Genomic DNA, 24108 nt, shown 5'->3' with positions numbered 1-24108 from the left:
TCATCTAGATTGGTATGATTTTCTTATAAAATGGATATATACATGATGGTTTCTCTAGTCAGATTGTTTGTTATGGAGAGATTATGTGACTTACTAATGTTAGGAGGCTGTATGTCATGAATCATTTTTTTATTTATTGCATTCATTCAATTTAACATTTTGTAAAGTATTCTCTGTTAGCCTTTTTTTTTGCGCATCTGTGAAACTTCATCACTGCCTAGTCTCCTTACTTCATAGCATATGGTAAAGATGACAGCAGCTGCAGCAACAGCGATTCCAACCGCCTGTTGCGTTACTGTTGGAGAGTTTTCTTGGCAGATTGCATCCTAGTTCTGAGAGTTTCTTGTGTGAGATTGCGTAATCTCTGAAGAACGCCATCCTCGTCCTGACATATGACATACGCATTATCATTATAACATTTTATTTTGTTGCTGAAAAACCAAACAACCATCCAAACTAATTGTACTGTATTCTAATCTACTTTGCATACAGCTTCACATAAGGTTCGAACTTGGGGTCACCGAGTAGAGCCTTGTTCGGTTTCAGTTTGCAGCAGTTCTGGAGTTTCCCCATTTAGACGCTCTCTGATAACATCAAGCAAAGACAAATGTAAGTTTCAGAACACTCTTTCTCGCTCTAATTTTGGTGTTTGTTGGCTTACACAAAATAAGAGTTGTCAAACTTGAGAGGATCTCGTGTCCAAGGACCTTCGAAATCTGATCTCTCCTTATGTTGCCCGCCCCTGTATACAAAAAGCAGCAAACCAAAGTTGGTTCATTGTAGCATCTTTAGTGACTTTACAAGGAGAGTTAGTACCAAAGTGTGGCGCCCAGAGAGAGCTACAATGTCTTTATCCGTTTAGACCCCATACGAGAGAGAGAGTTCTTAGATGTGAGGCACCTTGATTCGGATCTGGAAGATCTCCATCATCTGCTGACTCAGCATCCTGGAAAATCAAATGGATCTATATTACAATATTGTTCTATATCCTTTAGAGGATAAGAGTGTGTAATTAAGTGTTATTACCTTACGGCCTGGAGTAAAATGGATTGCAGGGCCACCTGTAACTTCAACTGCAACAACTCCTGCGAGCTGAGAGTTCAAAACAAAGAATCTCTGTTCAAACACATCCCCTCGATAAAAGGATGAAAAAGCTTTGATGAGTTTTACTGGTAAAGGTCTGCGTAAGAGACTTCGTGGCTATGCTTAGCTTTTACTTTCCTCTGGAACCATAAACCAAAGTGTTCATTACATCAAAAAAAGAAACAGCAAACCAAAGATGAAGTTAAGTGATCATGGCCCGTTTTCCCGTCTTGGCAAAGCCGAATGAAACATTGACTTATATATCCAAAATTTGTTAAAAAAAAAAAAATTAATTGAAATCTTTAATAAATCGCATATGGTCCAATTAAATTTCATGTGAAACTAACCGCAGAAGGCGACCGCTTTCTCGAGACCTTTGTTATGGGGGCGGTTTTAGCTCGTCTTTGAACCTGATAGAACCATTGGGACCTCCACTTTTCTTTGTGGCATCATATGTTCCCGCGTCATGCCATCTATATTGTTGTGGGGAAACATTTTTAAAAATACAAGAAAGACAAATGTGAGAAAATGATTAGAGAGAAAGGAAGAGAGGTTTACGCGGAGAGACGGAGCATAATGGGAGCCACAGTTTTCGGGAAGAGATGAGAGCTCGAAGGTCCCTACGAGTCTTCTCAATCTCTTTGAGGTACTCTGCATCGACATTCACCACTGCCATTTGTCAGACCTTAAAGAGAAGGGAAGAATAGGATTAAAGATTGACTCTGAACGAGGAACAGACTGGATCAATATATATATTTATAATATCAAAATTCAAGAGAGAGGAGTCTATGAGGAGAAGAATGTTTTGGTCAGCTGGAGAAAGCAAAGTATGTTTTGGGGAGAACCCTTGTGCTAATCTTCGCATATGTTCTTTCATTTATGCAATATATCCTACGTATGTTATGTAATTTATACTATTTGTTATAAATATTGTATAAAAAAAAAATAACATCACGATACAGATTAGGGCATTTTGAGTACTAAGCCAGATACATGATGATCTTCCGTAAGAGAAATGGTTTGGTTCCGATCGAAGATGCGAGTCCCTGCGTTATATTTGTTGGGTTTGTATGTGGTATTTGTATTGGGGCCTTTTGGATTATTGGGCTTAAGAATAAAGGCTGAGAAAGGGGGCTTTTTCCGACAATAGATCTTTTCAAAAGTTATAAACCAAAATTTTATAAAAATTAAAAAAAAATTACATTCTAAGTGGCCACTTGTCTATGTTTTCTAAATCATATTTCAAAGAATTTTAGAGTTATTTATATAAACTATAGTCTAATATTATACTCTCTAGCAAAATAATATTTTGCAGGCTATAGTTGGTCGCATATATCAAATCTTTATTGTTTCGCATGCTTTCCTTAAATAAAATCCTACGGAATTACCTAATGTGATTAAAATATATATAGCAATTAATGATTTTAAACAATAAAGATTTGATAACAATTTGTATATTTTTTTATCATTTTGTTTATTTCTTTATTATTAAAATAAATTACATAATTACATTAATCATATAATAAAAATCTAGATTTTTTTGTATATGTTTATTTTGAATTTTTCAAAAGAGGAGAATTACTAAAAACTGTGTTAAAAGTCTCACATAAACTTTATGATCAAGTTTAAATTTTTTTTTATATTAAGATATAATGATTATAAGACAATATGAAGAAATAATTTTTATTAATAGGTTTTAGGTAATATATATATATATATATATATATATTTTTTATATCGTTTAAATTAAACTATACATTGTATGAAAATGTATACTATATTTTGATATTGCATTGAACATATATTGAAAAGTTAATATTTTAATCTTGAAATTTTCATTGTTTTTTAAATGATTATAAATTATTGAAATTATTCCACTTTAAAAAAAATTTGATGGTGTAAACTTTTGTTACATAAATATGCAAATAATCATAAAATCAGATGAGTAGAAACTTCATTTAATCCATATAAAAAGTGTACTATCTATATATATATGTTAATATCATTTAAATTTAATTATATTCATATACAATAGTTAAGATTGATTGTTTGATTTATTTACCCGAAAAATGATTGCGAATAAACAAGAGTGATAGTTTGATTTATATGCACACGCCAATTTATTATATAATAGTAACTGATTTCTTAGTTATTTAATATATATTCTTATTATTTTATTATTTCATAATATGCAGAAAAACTAAAATAAATAATAAATATAAAATATTTATTCTGCAAAGTACAGATCTTAGTCTAAGTATGTATTTCTTTAATTATTTTAAATCATAAGTATTTTATAAATCTCAGGTCAAAACAAACAAACAAATGAGAATAAATTTCAAAATCAAATTTATATTCAACAATAACCCAAAATGAAAAAAGAAAAAATATTGAAGATATAATAGGATTTGCACGTGAACGTAAACTTCTCATAACCATAATTAATTTTTAATTACTAAATCATGATATAACACCGAAGAGTGACATAGTTTCTAATCAAATAGACCCAAGATTTTCGAACTAAACGTTAAGTTCTTATACGATAAGTGACTTTTTGACTTAAAAAAAAAAATGAGATCATCTCATCAGTAAACAACTTATGTAATTAACAAAAGTTAAAAAAATTGTGTGAAAACCAAAATATTAATTCAATCAAGAATATAAATTATTTTTTCCATATATATTTTTTAAATAGTTTGGAGGAGAAAAGAAAAAGGAGGCAAAAGAATCGGGATGGCAGAGATTAGTCTTCCTCCATTAAACGAACGCTTCAATGGCAATATTTCGCGGCGGCAAATCACTTACTTCTCTTTCTCTCTGTCGATCCAAATCATCTTCCTCACGTTTTTGTTAACAACCCAACAAACAGCATCTTCTTCCTCCTCCTTTGATCAATCACGTCTTTGTGTTTTCCTCTTTACATTTTTTTTTTCTTAGTTTGGGTTTCCACATTTACTTGAGTTTTTGTTTTGTGCGGGAGAGATGTTTAATTGAATGTAAATGGTAGACTATTCGGAGGAATAGGATTCGTATTGTGGGGGTGGTTCCTCTCCTCAGGCTTAGATCTGAGGTTGCATTTACGTTTTTCTGTATTGTGTCATTCGTTCATCACGTTTTGGGCTTCGGCAATGAGCGCGTCAAGGTTCATAAAGTGCGTCACGGTTGGTGATGGAGCTGTCGGTAAAACATGTTTGCTCATTTCTTACACCAGCAACACCTTTCCCACGGTATCATACATTTCTTCTTGCAATCTGATGAGATCTTTTAATTTTGTCATTTTTTTTTTAAATATCTTTGTCTGATTGAAAGCTTTTTCCGTGGAACAGGACTATGTCCCACTGTTTTCGACACTTTAGTGCCAATGTGGTTGTAATGGAGCCACGGTCAATCTTGGATTGTGGGATACTGCAGGTAAATATGAATTGATGATGACCACCCATTTAATCACCGAGTTGCAGCTATTAATATATATCAATCACAAATTATGTTTTTATCATTGTGTTTACAGGGCAGGGGACTATAACAGACTAAGACCTTTGAGTTACCGCGGTGCTGATGTATTCATTCTAGCCTTCTCTCTCATTAGTAAGGCTAGTTACGAAAATGTTTCCAAGAAGTGGATCCCAGAGCTGAAGCACTATGCTCCTGGTGTCCCCATCGTCTTGTTGGAACCAAACTTGGTAACTTACTCTTGCATTTGCTTTTAATGCATTTTATTTATTTCTGACAATCAGCACCTTTACTTATAGCTATTTTCCTTCGACTTTGCGTAAGCTTGCTCTGATTTGTATGACATGCGTGGATGTGACTTCACATTTTCCAAAATGAATCATTTAGGTGAACGGAGGCTAGTTTCATAGCATACATTGGTCAACATGTTTCTTCTTGTATCTTCCATTTCTTGTGAACCATTGTGCTATATAACCTTCTCTAGTGACGTCACTCTTTAAACCTTTTAGTTAGCTACATTTAGAGAGGCAAATCCTCCAATCAAATAGCTAACGTATAGCATGTATTTACTGTACCTCCAGAAAAGTCACACTTGCAAGAGGTTTCGACTATAGATTCCTCTTTGGCTGCATCTGAATCTTTGGTATCTGCAACTCGGATACTTGTCTTGCCCCTTTTGGTTATTTAACCTTGTTTTTTTTAATCAGATCTTCGGGATGACAAACAGTTTTTTGTCGACCATCCTGGTGCCCGTCCCTATTACCACTGCTCAGGTATGAATACTTTTCATTTCCTCGGTGCATTTTTCCCAGTTTTACAAAAAACCCGTTAAATCATTTGCCTGTTCTGCTCTGCAAATAGGGAGAGGAGCTCAAGAACCTAATCGAAGCGCCTGCTTACATCGAGTGCAGTTCAAAAATCACAAGAGGTAAGTTAAAGTAAAGATCTTATGAACCATTTTTTTTTCAATGTTGGCTCCCATCTTTCAGATGAAAAACCATGTGGATATAAACTGCAGAATGTGAAGGGAGTCTTTGATGCAGCGATCAGAGTGGTCCTTCACCTCCAAAGCAGAAGAAAAAAGAAGAACAACGCACAAAAGGCTTGTTTCCATTTTGTAATAGCTTCATGGAGCCCAAGAAGCATTTTCATGCCAAAAGGCTTGTTCCATTTTCAATTTTTGTTTTCTTTCCAGTGTTCATTGTGAATGCTGTCTCTTAGTTCCTTTTAAAACGATTTGGGTTGAGTTTATTTCAACTTTATGTTTCAATTGATAGTCGAGAGAGCTAATATTGCTGTACTACTCTCTTCTCCACTCTTAAATATTTTGTTCAAACGTGATGATGATGCATATGCAACCAGATTCCATCTGAAAAGAGAGTCAGAAGAGAGATTGGGTCGGAGTACTAATCTTTTACTATATTAAGCAACCGCGGAACTATAACAAACAGTGTTCTTATTCAACCTTTTTTAAGGCTAAATAAAAAAAAATGTTTGGTCCGACTCCAGCACATAGGTTCCTTGTTAAAAAAATCTTCTTCCTGCTCTTATCAGAAAGGGACGGTGTAAGGTAAGGCGTGGACATCAGCTTCTGGTAAAAGGCGAGCACATGGCCACGCCATTGAACTGCTTATGGCTTGCTTGCTCTCGTTATTTCTGTTAAGTTGTTTGCATCTTTCTGAGCCAAAACTTGTGGCAAACTTGGCTTCTTCATGAACCACCAACATTCATCATCTTCCGAGCTAGTTAGCTACTCTGTTAGGGACCCAGTTCTCAACTACATCCAAGAATTGCACCGCCATTGATGAGGGGGCAAACCTGCATAAGCCGCTTGAAGTAGTGGATGACAATTTCCTCTCTTTGCCTACTCTCGTTCTAAATTTGGTCTTTTTTTTTCTCTTCATGTGGCTTTGAAGTGGAACAAGGATGTTGTTCTTGCGGCTGCTCTCTAGTTACACTCTTCACGGTATCTAACTTTTATCTCCGGGAGGGACAAGGTCTTTCTTGATCCTTGTTGGTGGTCGTCACCATCACCTCAGGATCATCATTCTGCCTTCGGATAGGCAACCGAATCCGGAAGATGCTTCTTCAAATTCATATGATAAAACATATTTGAAGAAGAAGGTCAACAATGTCTGTGAAAAGGTAAATAGACCCAACAAGAACACAAACAAACTCACCAGAGTCGTTGTTGTTGTTATTATGTGGCAGCTTCTCCTTGTGCTGCTTAGGCAGCTCATTGCTGTTAGAGTGCTATCACAAGAGTTCTGAGACGTGGACTGAACCAAGTCACGTTCTACAGTAAGACTACTCTTCTCCAAACAGCCATTCTCACTTGCTTTTAGTTTGGAAACTTTCTGGTTGTTCTTGCCATCTTTAGCAACTACTTCTTCTTTGCGCCTTCTCTTATGAGGTGTTTCTCGCTTTCCCTCTCCTTCCTCTTTTTATCCTTTTTCTTCTTTTTCTCTCCTTCTTTGTAGTTCTTTTCTTAGCTTTCTCCTCTGCCCTCTAAAGCAAAAGATCAATGATCAGCTCACAGTACTTGCCAAGCAGAAAAAAAAACAAAACTCATATCATATAGAGGCAACCCTTAAACCCACAACATGTACTCAACAAGGGACTGTGTAAATATTTTGTTACACTTATTTGTACATTGAATCGGTCTTTTTTTTTTAATATATTCACATTGTATCATCGTTTTCAATAGAAAAAATACATCTTTTTCATTTCATGGCGGCAACACACAAGGAAACTTGAGCATTCGAAATCCCCCAATTAACCAAAACCGACGTGTGGTTGTTAAATGCTCAAAACAAACCTTGATCGATTCGATCAGAGCCTCGCTTCCGTTCAGTACATAGCCAGGGTGCGGGAACGGGAAAACACGAGACATCTCTTTCGATTAGGGACAACAATCAAATCTCAGATCTCGCGGAGACCAGCCGAAACCCTAGATCGATCACGAGAGACTACGAGAGTGGGGGTTACAGTGAGATATAATCGGGGGCTTTCTAATAACGCGCCAAAATCATATCAACGTTATCGGAATTGGATTGATCGGAGAAGAGAGAAGGGGGAGCCGCGAGATCTCGAAATCCCTTCGGAAGCTCTCCGATGATGAAACAAAAAAAGTGTCGCCTCTCAACGCATATAAGGTCTACTTATAGCCACGGAGAAAAAGAAAAAAAAAGGAAAGACCCTACATGGGCCAAAAAGCCTTGTTTATAGACTTTTTCTTCTTTCTCCTTTTATATAATAAACAACACGCTTCGTGGCGGCTGCTTAGCGAAGAAGTTTTAGGCCCATAATAGTGTGCGTAGGCCCAAATATATCTGAGGCTTTTTTTTTTTTTTTTGAATAAAGTCTTCCAAATTAAAAAAAAAACTAGTCTACCTCGCTACCACTTTAAGTGATTTTAAGGTTTTTGCATTTGGATTAATAAAATACAAACTTCTATAATTTATCTGATTACATAAAAAATATCATTAAATGAAATTAATTCAACCATTAAAAAAAATCAGTATTTTGCAATTGGTCACAAAATTTAAATGATATTAAATTCTATCTAAAATAATGAGAACATCAATTATTTTGAAACAATTTTTTTTTCTCTCTAAACACCACTTATAGTTGGATAAAGTTTGCATGAAGCAAGTTTCATGAATTATTGAATCCCAACCTATGAGCGACAAAGGTTAAACTAGAAACCAACAAAACAATAAAAGACATATCTAGTGATAAGAACCATGACCATGACGACCACGTTTTCCTCTCCCTCGAATAGTCTTCCGTTCCATATCTTGGTATTTGATTGGGTTTTTGTCTTCCTCCCACCTCTTGTCAGTTGAGCGAGCTAGATGGCTCTGTCTCCAAAATCATCTACATCTCCTACCACTTTGAACCGAGAAAGACTCTCAAATGCATAAGGAATATGTGACGTGGTTAAGGGATCAGCAACTAAAATTTTTACAAACCTTAGTGTTGATAATTGTTGATGAAGAATACTCATATAATAGGTGCTGTAATGGGAGTAGATTGTGAACCTACTAATATGGTGGCGAGTTGGCGAGGCAGTGTGGTTTTCCTGCTAAAGTACGTTGCAAAGCCGGAGTGATTTCATATTCATATACGAGACCTTCGATCTCTTTAATATGCTTTTAAGAAAATAAGTTAATTCCCTTAGTGAATATGTTTAATGTAGTAACTAGAGAGTTTTATATCATGGTAAAAAAAACACACTAGAATGTATTCTGTTTAATAGACTTTGTCCTATTTTCCCTTCAGCCAATGTTAATATGATAGGCTTTACTAATCAACTATTAGCCCATCTGTGTGATGATGATGAAATATGTTTATGTTCATATAATCCATCTGTAACCAATTTAAACATAACGAAAATAAATATAATTCAAAAATCCTGAACCTCATTGGCTGTTAGTCAATTGATATGGAGAATTTACTATCGTGTCAGACTATAAAATATTGATATAGATTCAACAAATCGTGGGCTATGATTACTTGCAAGTTACAAACTCTTGGTTCACGGGCTCTTTAAGCTACCATGTTACGTTTCGTTGATTAGCACATGAGTTTGTTTTATGTGTGTGTTTATATATTGCATCTAAGATTTTCATGTGTGATTTTCTTCGGCTTGATTAGACTTGAGTGTTTTATACATGTTTTATGATATCTAACCATTTTAAATATGTTATATTTGGGCTATCAGTAAAGATAAAATGTATGTATTTATATTATTTGCGAATGTAGCTAACTTCACCAAATTAAGTTTTCGTAATACGAGGATTGATCCATGAGTGTTTAAATAAAAAGAAATGGTTAGGCTTTCAGAATACTCCTCGTGTATTCCATGTAGAGTCGAAAATTAATTCATCTTGAGGATTGAGTGCTAATCTGTGGTTAACTAGCCTAAGATCAGATTAACCTGTCTCGTATGCCTCTATAGAGTTCATGCTGCAAATAAAAAGACAAATAGAAATTGTATTAAAATTTGGAAACGACTTATACATTTAAAACTCTCATCCTAAATTTTGAGCTTCAAATTTTTATGCAAAGTGTATTGATGCTTGTTCGACCTAAAAAGAGTGTGTTGGTGATGTTTATAGTTTAATAATTTTATTTGGGTCAGAAAAATGCAGATTTTGAGGAGGTACTGTGCCATTTTATAAGTTCGATTCCGACAAAGTGTTAGACATTCGATGACCATTACACTAATATAACCCTAAACATTAGTTATAAGTACTGAACATATACTTTTTGTTATGTAGGAGTAATTATTTTATCATGTGAATGGAAATTTTAGCTGGCCCATTTATTGTTACAGAGATAAGGACATTTTCAGAACATTTGTTTTAAATAAAGTATGATGCACGATTATTCCCAACTAAACCACATGGAGACAATCCACCAAACAATTAAAACAACAGTTTCTCAATCTTTATTACATCCAATAAGAAGTTTCCTGTAGTATTACTTTTATGATTTTGATATACTAATATAAATTAGTTCGTATTACTTCCTCTAAAACTCTTGTTCAAAAACATTTCCGTAACCTTAATTTGCTGGCTGCGAAAAAACATTCTATATATTAAAATCGCTTAGACCTGCACACACACGCATCCTTGCGTTAAAATGCCACAAAACTACATAACTAATAGTTTATTTTGTTTCGGGCATCGTCTTAATTGTCATTGGTGTTTCATTTGAAGTTTTGGGTGCGATGTGTGATGAGCCGACTAGAAAGAAGAAATAGCAGGACATTTACAAGATATATTTATTTTCCAATACCTTGGTCATTGTCATGGAGCAACTGTAATATTAACATTTAAACGGGAACTACTATTTTAATGCTAAAGTCTCATTAGTATACTTTTGGGGAAAGTTGATTACACTAGTAATTTATATATGTAGAGTAAACGCATGGTATATAGGCACTACTAAAAAGGAAGAGGGAGTAGCAGTCGTATTCCACCAGGACCACCACCACCACCAACACCAATGTCCAACCTTTCCACTCATGCATATTGTATACGTGCCAAAATATTTATGATCTCTTGTAGTGATAGGTTATATACATACATCCAACGTAGGTTTATACATATTTAAAAAAAAAAACTTACGGTGCATGGATATTCGTAGCGTTTTATCCTGAATTTGCATAGTTTGATTGGGCAATGTGGTGTATAGTAGGATAGTCATGGAGTGAGTTGGCGATTTTAATCAACTTTTTGGTTAATATATGAAAAAAGCAAATGCATATTTATTTGTTGGTAAAGTTCTTTGTTCCTTTTCATGGTTGGAGTCTCAAAACCAAAATATGTCTTTGTCCTTAGATGACGCCGATAAATTGGTTTACCGTCCGTTTCGCCAGCTGTATAGAAAACAGTCACGGTAATCCAAGATCAACCTGGGGGAAATTAATCAAAATGAAAGTTTATAGAATAAAAAGGTAATGATACCAAAGCTGCGTTTCAAAGACAAAAAATTTCAACCGAAAGGGAATAAAGAGTGGAATTTGTGATGGGTTACTGATTACCCTTCGTATCTTATAATCATCATCATCATTACTAAGATGACTGTAACTCAACTATATGTCTCGTTTCGGTTGACGATTGAATTTGTAAACAGCTTAAAAAAGAAGAAATCATAAGCAAAGTCTATTGTGCCCTATATTACGAAGAATTACATTATTCGTTTCAGACGAGGGCCCTATTTATGCCGACAACAAGGTCATACGTACATCTCAGTATTTGATTTGTTAACCGGAAAGTAATATTTCAACGGTTGTAAAAAAAAATCGTCAACGTTGTTTTAGTACTCAAATATCGAGACATTACTAAGATGTAATTAAGGTAAGTCTAGTCTACACATGGTTCTGTCTTAAAAAAGATCAACTAGATTTTGATCCGCACATTCGCACGAATATTTTTCATTTTATGAATGTATACTTTTGATTTATTATAAATATTTTAAGTATCTAATTTTAATTTTAGTGTTTATATTGTGAATATAAACCTATTATATTAGTAAATTATATACATAGTAGCATCCATCATATTATTTTATTAAATTTTATTGATATATAATTTTTTTGATGTTATGATATTAAACTTTTTTTTGTTATTAAATTAAAACTTCAAAATATTAGATTACTTTATTTTTTATAACATAGTTTATTTTTTTGTTACATTTCAAGAAGTTATTCTTTATTATCTATGATTATACCTTTTGAATTTTTTTTTAAAATTATCATTTAAGTTTGCATACTTATTTTTAAAATTTTATATTTTGTCAAAATTGTTTGGAAAATTACACAACTATATTTGAGGTGGGAGGGAGATTATATGATTTTAGAATTTTTTTTTTGTTACTAAATTAATACATTATTTTATATAAATAATTTTAATTTCGGTAAGATTTTTATATATCTCTCAGAATATTTTTATAATTAATATAATATTAAATTTATAATTAAAATTTGATTTGTCATTAGTACTTTGAATGAATTATTAAAATTTGATAGTTTTCTAATAACATATTTTAAATAGTATATGAACTAAATGTTAGTTATAAACTATTATATTTTTGTATATTAAATTTTTTAAACAATATATTGTTGAGAGTTTCAAAATAAAAAATAAAATATATGTAGTGTAGTTATTAAATTTTAACCTATGTTTATAAATTTAATTTTCTAAAAAAATATAATATATTTTACGAATTTTAACACATTTTAATGATGAGTGATAATTTATTTAAATGAAACTATTTCAAAAATAAAATAGATAAATTTACCCATATTTAATTCATATAGTACTTCTATTTTACTATAATACATAATATAATTAACATATATATAAAAATAGTATAGAATTTTATTTTATTGTTTTATAATAAATTTTTAATTAACTTTGAATTATAAAGTTATATTAGTATTTACGAAATTAATTAAGTATTATTTTATAAAAATACTTAGAAGTTGGTAGGATTTTGTTAGATTTTTTCTCAACAGAATTTGATATACTTAAAAATAAATTTAAATTTATATTTGTTTTATTATTAATGTAAATAATGATATATGTCATATTAAGTATTTTTTTAGATGGTCCTAAATGACTTTTACAGTGGATAAAAAAAATAAGATTCTATTTTAATTGATTAGAAACGTCAATAACTTATTAGTGTAACGATTTAAAAACGCCAAAAAAAACAATTAAAAAAACGCACATTAGAATAGAAGGTAGGTTTTATTAAATTGATGGTGGTGAAGTGAAAAAGAAAAGTCACCGAGGGCAATAGTGGTAAATAAAGAGAGATGAGCAGGGGCGTATTAGTAAATTACAGAGCAAAGGAGGGGGCACTTCATCTCCGACGAGTGGCAGTGGTGAAGGTGTGGGGGAAAGCTAGGAATCGACAAAAAAAAACCGTCTTCTCTCGATATGACTCATCTCTCTGCATAGTCTTCTTCTCTTAACACAGGAGAATCTTCTCTCTTCTCTCATTTCGAAGACGACGAACAAATCTCCAAGGTCATTTGCATTTTGCATTTCCCCGGAAAACTTAATTATTTTTTTTTTTTTAAATGTTCTTCAGTCAATATTCTAACATTTTTCAATTTTTTATAAATCCGTTTTTGTTTATAGGAAGGCGTGAAGAGTAAAAGTATAACTGTTACCTTCCTCAATGCATTAAGTGAGCATTCCAATCCAATCCTCTTTCCTCTTTCTCTCTCTCTTAATTTAAAACTATTTTGACTTGATTCTCGCCGGAGAGCAGTTTGTTCGCCGGCGCATTCTCTCGGAGGTTATACTGTTCATTGTCTTCCCTCTTTCTCTTTACATCGTCTTTGGCTTTTCTTTTTTTCTCTTTTGCTTTCGTCAGCTTCAAGTGTTCAAAGATGAAACCGTTTTTTATTTTCTTTTTTGAAGATCTTTGACTGTTCAAAAAGCCTAACGACCTGGAGAATCTCTTCGATTCGTATCTTATCAACTTTTTTTTCTTCTTTTTTTTTCTTACAGTCTAAGAAGAATCTGCTCCCTGTTTAGTCAAGCCTCCTCATGAACTGAGCAGACCTCTGATCCGACGTCGTACTCGATCTCAATCAAAAATGTCGTCGTCGGATTAACTCGGATCCGTAATATTACCTCACTCGAAGGTAACAATCTCGAACAATCTCAGCTTATAGATCTTAAAACTTTGCTTGGATAAAACGTCACGTGTTCGATTCCCCTTGAAAGGAATCCTTAATTTTAATATGGTTTGGGGTTTTTAACATGTTTCAGGAATTTCTCGCGCGGTTAATTGATTTTGAGAGTTAATGTCACACTCATGGGATGGACTCGGGGAGATAGCGTCAGTAGCTCAGCTCACGGGCCTAGACGCAGTCAAGCTCATAGGCCTCATAGTCAAAGCCGCGAACACCGCGTGGATGCACAAGAAGAACTGCCGCCAGTTCGCTCAGCACCTCAAACTCATCGGCAACTTGCTCGAACAGCTCAAGATCTCGGAGATGAAGAAGTATCCAGAGACTCGCGAGCCTCTCGAAGGGCTCGAGGATGCTCTGAGGAGGTCTTACATTTTGGTTAACAGTTGTCGTGACAGGAGCTATCTTTACCTGTTGGCTATGGGATGGAACATTGTTTATCAGTTCAGGAAAGCTCAGGACGAGATTGATCGTTTTCTCAAGATCATACCACTCATCACTTTGGTTGATAACGCTCGTGTTAGGGTAAGTTTAGCTGAGTTTTTCATTCTAAAGAGATAAGACAATCTTGTTTAGCCCTAGACATTTGGTTCCTGAATCAGTTCGGTTCTAGAGATTTAGGATTGTTTCGGGCAATTAGAAAATTTGATTCGGTTATTTCGGTTTCAGTCTTGTTAGGATAACAAAGTCGGCTAATATCTTACGTAATTTCGAATCTTTATTCGGTTCGGGTTCAGTTCTGGTTTTCGGTTAATTTAGGTTAAAAAGTCAGAAAATTCGGGGGTTTGGATTAAATATTAGATTTTTTTAGTGTTTTTGATTCAACATTTTGGATATAAAACCCGATTGTTGGTATTTTTTTTTATAAATTATATTTTTCTGTTTAAGATAACAAATAACAAAGTTGGGAACTGGCTAATATTTGAGTTGATTTCAGATTTTATCCGGTTCCAATATCAGATTTTTTCGGGATTTGGATAATTAGGATAATTTAAATATCCTAGATAAACATTCTATTTTGGTATTTAGGTTTATAAATAGGTTGGTTAGGTTCTCCAGTTCCAGATAAATGTGCCCATGTTTAATGTTGTTGTTGATGGGGGTAATGGTTTTTCTTTGTGCAGGAGAGGTTAGAGTACATTGACCGTGATCAGTTCGAGTACACTCTCGATGAAGAGGATAGACACGTGCAAGATGTTATTTTGAAACAAGAATCCACCAGAGAAGCGGCTTCCGTGCTCAAGAAGACTCTCTCTTGCTCGTACCCTAACTTGCGTTTCTGTGATGCTCTCAAAACCGAAAACGAGAAGCTGCAGCTCGAGCTTCAGCGTTCTCAGGAGCATTATGATGTGGCTCAGTGTGAAGTCATTCAGCGTTGATTGGTGTGACTCAAACTGTTGCTGAGGTTGATGGCGGCTCTGAGAAGGAGCTGTCCAAGAAAGCTTCTAATAAAAAGGCTGACCGTAGTGTAAGCCATAAGATGGAGTATTCGTATGAGGAAGATCCTCCCATGAAAAGCACTAGTCGTGCAGCTTCAAGGTTGCATAACTTCATGTGCTTTTTAAAATGCAATTTGTGATTAGTTTATGTGACTAATGTTTGAATAACGCTGGCTATATAATTGTTTCATGCAGATCCACTTCTTCTGTTACATCAGGACATGATATGCTTTCACGAAGAGCATCACTACACCATGAAGAATGGCACACTGATTTACTAGCTTGTTGCTCGGAACCTTCTCTTTGTGAGTTCTTCCCCTCTTCTTGCTTCCACTGTGATTCCACTTTGTTTTCTCCGTTATATAAGAAAGGTGATTAGCGTTTCACGTTCCATACGTTCTTGTTATTGTGAATGATGCAATGATGGAACTCGCAGGCTTGAAGACATTTTTTTCCCGTGTGGTACTTTGGCAAAGATTGCCACTGCAGCAACTAACAGACACATCTGTAAGTGGGATATAATTAGTCAACTTTATCATGTTACAATTTGTTAATAAATAATACTTGTGAAAACTAAGATGTTGACTTTGTTTTTGTTGGTCCTTCCAGCTTCAGCTGAAGCATGTAATGAGCTAATGGCATATTCTTTGATACTTTCTTGTTGCTGCTACACTTGTTGTGTAAGGAGGAAACTCCGGAAACACTCAACATTACGGTACACTCTCTTCAAAACCCCTGAACCCCTTATCCATCTCAATAATCTTTTGATTCCAAACATCTATATATGGCTCCAAGAAAACAATAGATTAAAAAAATAAAAATTAAGTAGGCACCTCTAACACTCTAGTAAATATTATAGGTGAGATTGAAACACTTCATCTCAAGAGCTTCAAATCCGCATTTGTCACATACTTGAGGTTTTCTGATTTGGCAGGGAGGGTTCATTGACGATTTTCTATCTCATTTGATGTGTTGTTGCTGTGCTCTTGTCCAAGAACTGCGAGAAGTTGAGATTCGTGGGGCTTATGGTATGAACTATATAGATAGATACATCTTAACACAACGTTTGGTTTTAGCCTTAAAGCATGAACAAATATCGTTTCTTAATATCCTCGCAGGTACGGAGAAGACGAAAATAAGTCCACCTTCGTCGCAGTTCATGGAACATTGAATTCTTATACAAAAAGGTGAACTAAACAACGTTATGACACGAGCTTCTTCGTGCTACTTTCTTACTGTCTTTTTGTCTTTGCATGTAAATGAGTTTGGGATTCCCATCGACTTTTCAGTAATTGTGCTGTGTATCGTATAGACTATGGACTAACTAAAACCTCGCCTTTGACTTTGATCATATGATGATGATAGTGGTGTTACGTTCAAGGTTTCTTGATTTCAGACAAAAGTTTTATCATTTGGGTCTAAATAGCAATTTTATATAAATTGAGGATTGAGTAGCATATCTTATTACTAGGTGTTTTGTCCGTACATGCGGACATAATCATCTTACAAATACTTATTATTTTATGATTTATTAATCTAAAAATCGGTATAATAAAACTCTAATTGGTGAACAATAAAGAAAAAAAATATGGTAAATTCTTTGTTCCTCGAAATTTATACCAGTTATGTTGAAATTTTAGTTAAATTGTTGAAAGGTAGATCTCACTTTTTTCTTCTAAATTCTTCATGGAAGAATGAATTTATAAGAAAAACCTTTTTCAACTTTATACAAGATCGTTTAAGTAATAGAGTCAATGGGTGGACTTTCAAGTTTTTCACAAAAGGTGGAAAGGAAGTGATCATTAAAACAGTGATTACGGCATTACCAAATCATACGATCCCTGCTATCGATTGCCTAAAGCAACGGTAAACAAACAATGAAAAAACTGACAAGGCGGTATCATAATTTTGGTGGAGTCCAGGGGGAAGTACAAGAGGCATACACTGGAAATCATGGGACAAGGTATGTGTAGACAAAGAGGATGGAGGTCTGGGGTTTAAAGATATCACTGATTTCAACACAGCGATGCTTGGTAAACAGTTATGGCGTTTAATAGAGAAGCCAGACACCTTATTTTCTCGAGTTTTCAAAGGTCGGTATTTTAGGAATGCTTCACCCTTGGAACCGATTCGTTCATATTCTCCGTCATACGGCTGGCGGAGTATTATTTCTGCTAGATCTCTGGTTAGCAAAGGACTAATCAAAAGGGTGGGATCAGGGTCTTCTATATCCGTATGGAATGACCCTTGGCTCCCAACCACTCGCCCGAGACCAGCTAATAAAAATCAACATAATTTATACCCGGACCTTACAGTAGAGTCCCTCATTGACTCTACCTCGCGTACTTGGAATTCAGACGCAATTCGGGCTTTGGTGGACCCTCAGGATGCGAAACTTATAGAAAGTATTCCCCTAAGCAGGACTCAGCGGGTTGATAGAGATGGATGGCACTTTACAAAAAATGGAAAATATACGGTCAAATCAGGATATCAGGTAGAGCGGATTTATCCAGATAGAGAAAGAGTACCAATACTGATTGGTCCCACAGTGGATGTATTGAAGGCTTTCTGCTGGAAAATACGGTGTTCGCCAAAGCTAAAAACATTTCCTATGGCAACTAGTGACAGGGTGTATAGCAGTGCGGAAGAATTTACAAGCAAGGGGGATTCAAGGGGATATTTGTTGTGCAAGATGTGGAGCTCCTGAGGAATCAATAAATCATGTGTTTTTTGAATGTCCTCCAGCTCTCCAAGTTTGGGCTCTTTCGAAGATACCATCAAATCCAACTATTTTCCCAACAAGTTCTCTCTTCACAAACATGGATCATCTATTCTGGAGAGTTTTACCACAGATGGAGGATCACCAGTTTGTATGGATACTATGGTACATCTGGAAAGCTAGGAATAATAAAGTTTTCAGCAATTTGGATATGGACCCTATGGATACGCTTAAATTGGCGGAAACAGAATCGACATTGTGGGCTGAGGCACAAATTGTGAATGACCAGAGGATGCCACCACCAATAATAGATATGATATTGCCGTCGATCCCAGGAAGATGGTGTTTCACAGATGGCTCGTGGAAAGAGGGGGTTACTTTTTCAGGGCAAGGTTGGCTTAGTACTTTGGAAGGTTTTAATGGATTGTTGGGGGCGAGGAATGTTCGGGCTAGTCTTTCGCCTCTTCATGCGGAGATGGAAGCGCTACTATGGGCAATGGAATGTATGAGGAATTTACGTCAATTTCATGTCACGTTTGCAACAGATTGTTCTCAATTGTGTGAAGATGGTTTCGGAACCAGAAGAATGACCAGCTTTTGCAAATTATTTGGATGATATCAAGATCCTGAAAGAGAGTTTCACCCGATCAGAGCTTATCTATGTACCACGAACGCACAATTCAAAGGCGGATAGTCTAGCACGCAGTGCTAGAAACAATCGTCTTTCGTCGTTCACATGGATGAAGATTACCCGGGTTTGGTTTACATAGTCAGTATGAGTCTGTATGTTGATGACAAAAAAAAAAAAAAAAAAAAACTTTCCCTATGCAATTTTGATAAGGAACAAATTGAACAAAAATTCATATTTTTTTTTTAATTTTTCAATTCCTCAAATGAAAATTTTATTTTTTTATTTTGTTCTTTTTTTCATTCTTCTAGTTGTCACCAACTGAAGCTATAGTGTTTCACTGATTAAATTTAAATTGGTTTAAAATAAAAGCAAAAAAATTTGTTTTCAACTCAGTCACAAGTTAAGTTATTATTTATGTTTTTAAATAGTTAAATCAAAAATCAAATTATTTATATATGTCAAAAAAAGGTTCATCAAACTATGTACTTATTATTGTGTTAAAAGTTTTAAAACATTCATATATTAGGAATAGTTTAGAATATATCTTTATATAAATATTTTTGTTTGACTAATATTTAATTATAAATTGTTTTATATCTTAATTTTTTAACTTTCTAATAAAAATATTGTTTTCAGATAGCAACACAATATATATAAGAATTCTCTTAATTTTAAATATATTTTCACATTTTATTATATTAGTTTATAATTAATTATTTATATAACATATAAGTTTAATATTATTAAAATAAATTCGTGTTTTATTATATATAAAATTCATTACGGGTTTTGTGAAAATTAATAAATACTCAGTTAAAAACTAATAATAAATCAATGACCTATATAAAAGCTTAAAATCTAATAAAATATGACAAATAAGAAAATAAGAATTTTAATATAACATATAGATTTAAATATTATTAAATCAAAATTCGTTTTTAATTATATATAAAATTCATTACGGATATTTTTTAAATTAATAAATTAGTGATTCAGCTAAAAATTATTATAAATCAATGACTAAGGTAAAACCTAATTAAAACATGTCAAATAAGCAAAATTGACTAAAATCATGGAAAACATGACAAATAAGCAAAATCAAAATAATTATATATCTAATTACATATTTTATAGTTATATTATTTAAATTCATAAATATGGACTCAATTAAAAACTATTAATAAATTAATGACTCAGATTAAACTTAATTAAAACATGACAAATAAGGAAAATTACCTAAAATCATGGAAATCATGAGAAATAAGCTAAATCACTTCATAAATAATAGTATAAATATAAAATAAGGTTTGCTCTGTCTTTAGTAAAGTTTTATGATTTGGGTCTAAATAGTAATTTTATATAATATCTTATTATCCTTAGTAATCTTATTTTATTAGAGAGACATGTCAGATTTCACATGGGAAAATTGTTTCATGTTGTTGATGATTCGTTTCATATGTTGTTGAATCATCACTCGTTTGTAGCCTCCACGACGGCTTCTTGTCCTCGTGCTTAAGCTTCTTAAGAGTATATTTAACGCATGTCTCTTAAGGTTTTTTTAGTGTATTTAGTAATTAGAGAAAAAGAAAAAAAAGGCAAATAAGCTAAGCAACGGATCCTCTCTCTCTCTCTCTAGAATCCTCTCTCTCTCTCTCTCTCTCGATCTCTCTCTCTCTCTCTCTCTCTCTCTCCTATCTCTCTCTCATCTCTCTCCTCTCTCTCTCTCTCTCTCTCTCTCTCTCTCTCTCTCTCTCTCTCTCTCTCTCTCTCTCTTCTCTCTCTCTCTCTCTCTCTCTCTCTCTCTCTACGAACTCGAGAGCAATCTTTATCTGTTTCTTCATCTTCTTCCCGACGGAAATCTATTCATCTTCGCCAACCGGAGATTGATCCTGTTCGAATTCGTCAATCACCGAATCGTCAAGGAGTTTCCGGAGATTCACGGCGGCAACAAACAGAACTACCCCAACACTGGCTCCTCCGTGCTCCTCCCTCTCTTTGATTCTGCTTCCAAGTCTAATTCTTTTGATTCAGATTGATAAGAGTTTCCAGATTTTCATATAGTTGGCGATCAGGTACATCGTTGACGATTGGTTCATCATGTATGCTGATTTTGTTACTTTTCCTCTATCTTTCTTAGATTCTCCATCTTGGAGTCTAGCTCTCGCTTTAGCCTCTCTGCTTCTTTCTCCGTTGCATGAATACTCGCGATGGCAGTGGTCTTTCTAGTTTGGCACCGCCAACAATTCCGTTTTTGACTACTTTCTCGTCTTCTGATCTTTCTTCAACTGTTTTGCTCTTCTGGTTGAGCTTTCCTCCTTGGACGTTGTCAGTCACAGAAGCGGACTCTTCACCTGATTGTACTCCATTTAACTTCTCAGATTCAGTATCCAGCTCACTGGTTCCTTCTTTTTCGCTTGCATCTTTAGGTTTTTTTCAAATACCTTCCAGTGACAGGCTTCTTCGGACACAAAGACTCTCTGGCTTGGTTCCTCTTCTTCATCCACTAGGATTCTCTTTCAACCATTGATCTCCATGAGCCTCATTGGTGGTTTCACATGTGTCTCATGGTCTCTCGTCTCTATTCTTTTCCTGGCTCTTGATTTTCTCTGTGTGTTCTTTCTCTATCTTCTCTTTTCTTGGCCTCTTGCAGCCTCATCTCTTCTTGTTTTCAAGATCCTCTTTTAGTCTTCTCTCAGTCCCCGCCCTCTCAAAAGCATCTATCAGTCTTTTCTCTTTCTCTTCTAGTTCAATAGCTTCCTTTAGCTTCTTCTTATTCTCCTCTATTTCACGTGCTTCTTTCAGCTTCCTTGCGTTCTCTGCCTTCTCATGAGCCTCTTTTATTCTTCTCCGTTCGCTTTCTTTATTTCACGTGTTTCTTAGTGTTTATTCCACCGATTTAGGGAGTATTAAGAAGTTTTACTAAATTAATTGATAAAAAATTATAATGATTCTCACATACCATGAAAGAGAATTTAGAATACATTAATACAAATGTAGTTAGTGGTTAGAAATTTAAAAAAACACTAATGATTATAGGCTTCAATATATAAAGAATTTACCAAATTCAATATTTACACATACATTTTGAGAAAATTTCAAAAAATATGGCAATATTGTTTAATGCATAGTTGCATCATGTACTAATATATGATGATATTGAAAGAGGTTTTCAGCCTTTGTTGTCTCCGTTTTTAAAATAGCGATTTTATAGTGGTTATTCCTCGATTTAAGGAGTATTATGAAGTTTTACTAAATTAATTGATAAAAAATTATAATGGTTCCCATATACCATGAAAGAGAGTTTATCATACATTAATACAAACGTAGAATGTGGTCAGAAATTTTAAAACAACACTAAAGATCTTAGGCTTCAGTATATAAAGAATTTACCAAAATTCAATACTTTTGTAGGGGTTAACACATAGATTTTGAGAAAATTTCAAAAATATGAAAATATTGTTTTATTGCATAGTTGCATCCTGCACTAACATATGATGATGTTGAAAGAGGTTTGGAGCCATTGCTGCATCCGTTTTCAAGAAAATAGCGATTTTATAGTGGTATTCCTCGATTTAAGGAGTATTATGAAGTTTTACTAAATTAATTGATAAAAAATTATAATGTTTCCCATATACCATGAAAGAAAGTTTAGCATACATTAATACAAACTTAGAATGTGGTCAGAAATTTTAAAACAACACTAAAGATCTTAGGCTTCAGTATATAAAGAATTTACCAAAATTCAATACTTTTGTAGGCGTTAACACATAGATTTTGAGAAAATTTCAAAAATATGAAAATATTATTTTAATGCATAGTTGCATCCTGCACTAAATATGATGATGTTGAAAGAGGTTTTCAGCCTTTGTTGTCTCTGTTTTTCAAGAAAATAGATTTTATAGTGGTTATTTCTCGATTTAAGGAATATTACGAAGTTTTACAAAATTATTTTATAAAAAATTATAATGGTTCCCATATACCATGAAAGAGAGTTTAGCATACATTAATACAAACGTAGAATGTGGTCAAAATTTTAAAACAACACTAAAGATCTTTGGCTTCAGTATATAAAGAATTTACCAAAATTCAATACTTTTGTATGGCACACATAGATTTGAGAAAATTTCAAAAAATATGAAAATATTGTTTTATTGCATAGTTGCATCCTGCACTAACGTATGATGATGTTGAAAGAGGTTTGGAGACATTGTTGCCTCCGTTTTTCAAGAAAATAGTGATTTTATAGTGGTTATTCCTCGATTTAAGGAGTATTATGAAGTTTTACTAAATTAATTGATAAAAAATTATATTGGTTCTCATATACCATGAAAGAGAGTTTAGCATACATTAATACAAACGTAGAATATGGTCAGAAATTTTAAAACAACACTAAAGATCTTAGGCTTCATTATATAAAGAATTTACCAAAATTCAATACTTTTGTAGGGCACACATAGATTTTGAGAAAATTTTTAAAAATATGAAAATATTATTTTATTGCATAGTTTCATCATGCACTAACATATGATGATGTTGAAAGAGGTTTTGCAGCCTTTGTTGTCTCCGTTTTTCAAGAAAATAACGATTTTATAGTGGTTATTTCTCGATTTAAGGAGTATTACGAAGTTTTATAAATTAATTGATAAAAAATTATAATGGTTTCATATACCATGAAAGAGAGTTTAGCATACATTAATACAAACGTAGAATGTGGTCAAATTTTTTAAAACAACACTAAAGATTATAGGCTTTAATATATAAAGCATTTACCAAAATTCAATATTTTTGTAGGGACACATAGATTTTGAGAAAATTTCAAAAAATATGACAATATTGTTTTAATGCATAGTTGCATCCTGCACTAACATTTTATGATGTTGAAAGAGGTTTTGAGCCTTTATTACCTCCGTTTTCAAGAAAATAGCGATTTAATAGTGTTTATTCCACCGATTTAGGGAGTATTAAAAGTTTTACTAAATTAATTGATTACAAATTATAATGATTCTCACATACCATGAAAGAGAGTTTAGAATACATTAATACAAATGTAGAATGTGGTTAGAAATTTTAAAACAACACTAAAATTATAGGCTTCAATATATAAAGCATTTACCAAAATTCAATATTTTTGTAGGGGTTAACACATAGATTTTGAGAAAATTTCAAAAAATATGGCACTATTGTTTTAATGCATAGTTGCATCCTGTGCTAACATATGATGATGTTGAAAGGGGTTTTTCAGCCTTTGTTGTCTCCGTTTTTCAAGAAAATAGCGATTTTATAGTGGTTATTTCTCGATTTAAGGAGCATTATGAAGTTTTACTAAATTAATTGATAAAAAATTATAATGGTTCCCATATACCATGAAAGAAAGTTTAGCATACATTAATACAAACATAGAATGTGGTCAGAAATTTTAAAACAACACTAAAGATCTTAGGCTTCAGTATATAAAGAAGTTACCAAAATTCAATACTTTTGTAGGGGTTAACACATAGATTTTGAGAAAAATTTCAAAAAATATGAAAGTATTGTTTTAATACATAGTTGCATCATGCACTAACAT

General features: G+C 33.5%; 1 long non-coding RNA gene and 4 pseudogenes across 1 annotated transcript; 3 read left to right on the top strand and 2 right to left on the bottom strand.

Annotated features, from left to right (window-relative positions):
• Positions 1-477: 477 nt before the first annotated feature.
• LOC125597583 lies at positions 478-1815 on the bottom strand (annotated as a pseudogene).
• Positions 1816-4201: 2386 nt separating this feature from the next.
• LOC125597580 lies at positions 4202-5754 on the top strand (annotated as a pseudogene).
• Positions 5755-6071: 317 nt separating this feature from the next.
• Positions 6072-7641, bottom strand: LOC125597579 (annotated as a pseudogene).
• Positions 7642-12933: 5292 nt separating this feature from the next.
• LOC125597582 lies at positions 12934-13736 on the top strand. Its single transcript, XR_007331822.1, has 3 exons — positions 12934-13079; positions 13194-13242; positions 13569-13736. It is a non-coding gene; the product is annotated as an uncharacterized LOC125597582 (long non-coding RNA).
• Positions 13737-13838: 102 nt separating this feature from the next.
• On the top strand, positions 13839-16572 carry LOC125597581 (annotated as a pseudogene).
• The last annotated feature ends 7536 nt before the right edge of the window (positions 16573-24108 follow it).

Source organism: Brassica napus, unplaced genomic scaffold (assembly GCF_020379485.1).
Source record: "Brassica napus cultivar Da-Ae unplaced genomic scaffold, Da-Ae ScsIHWf_1497;HRSCAF=2093, whole genome shotgun sequence".
Lineage (NCBI taxonomy): Eukaryota > Viridiplantae > Streptophyta > Magnoliopsida > Brassicales > Brassicaceae > Brassica > Brassica napus.
The sequence above is the reverse complement of the archived record's forward strand: the minus strand, read 5'-3'. Positions and strand labels throughout refer to the sequence as shown.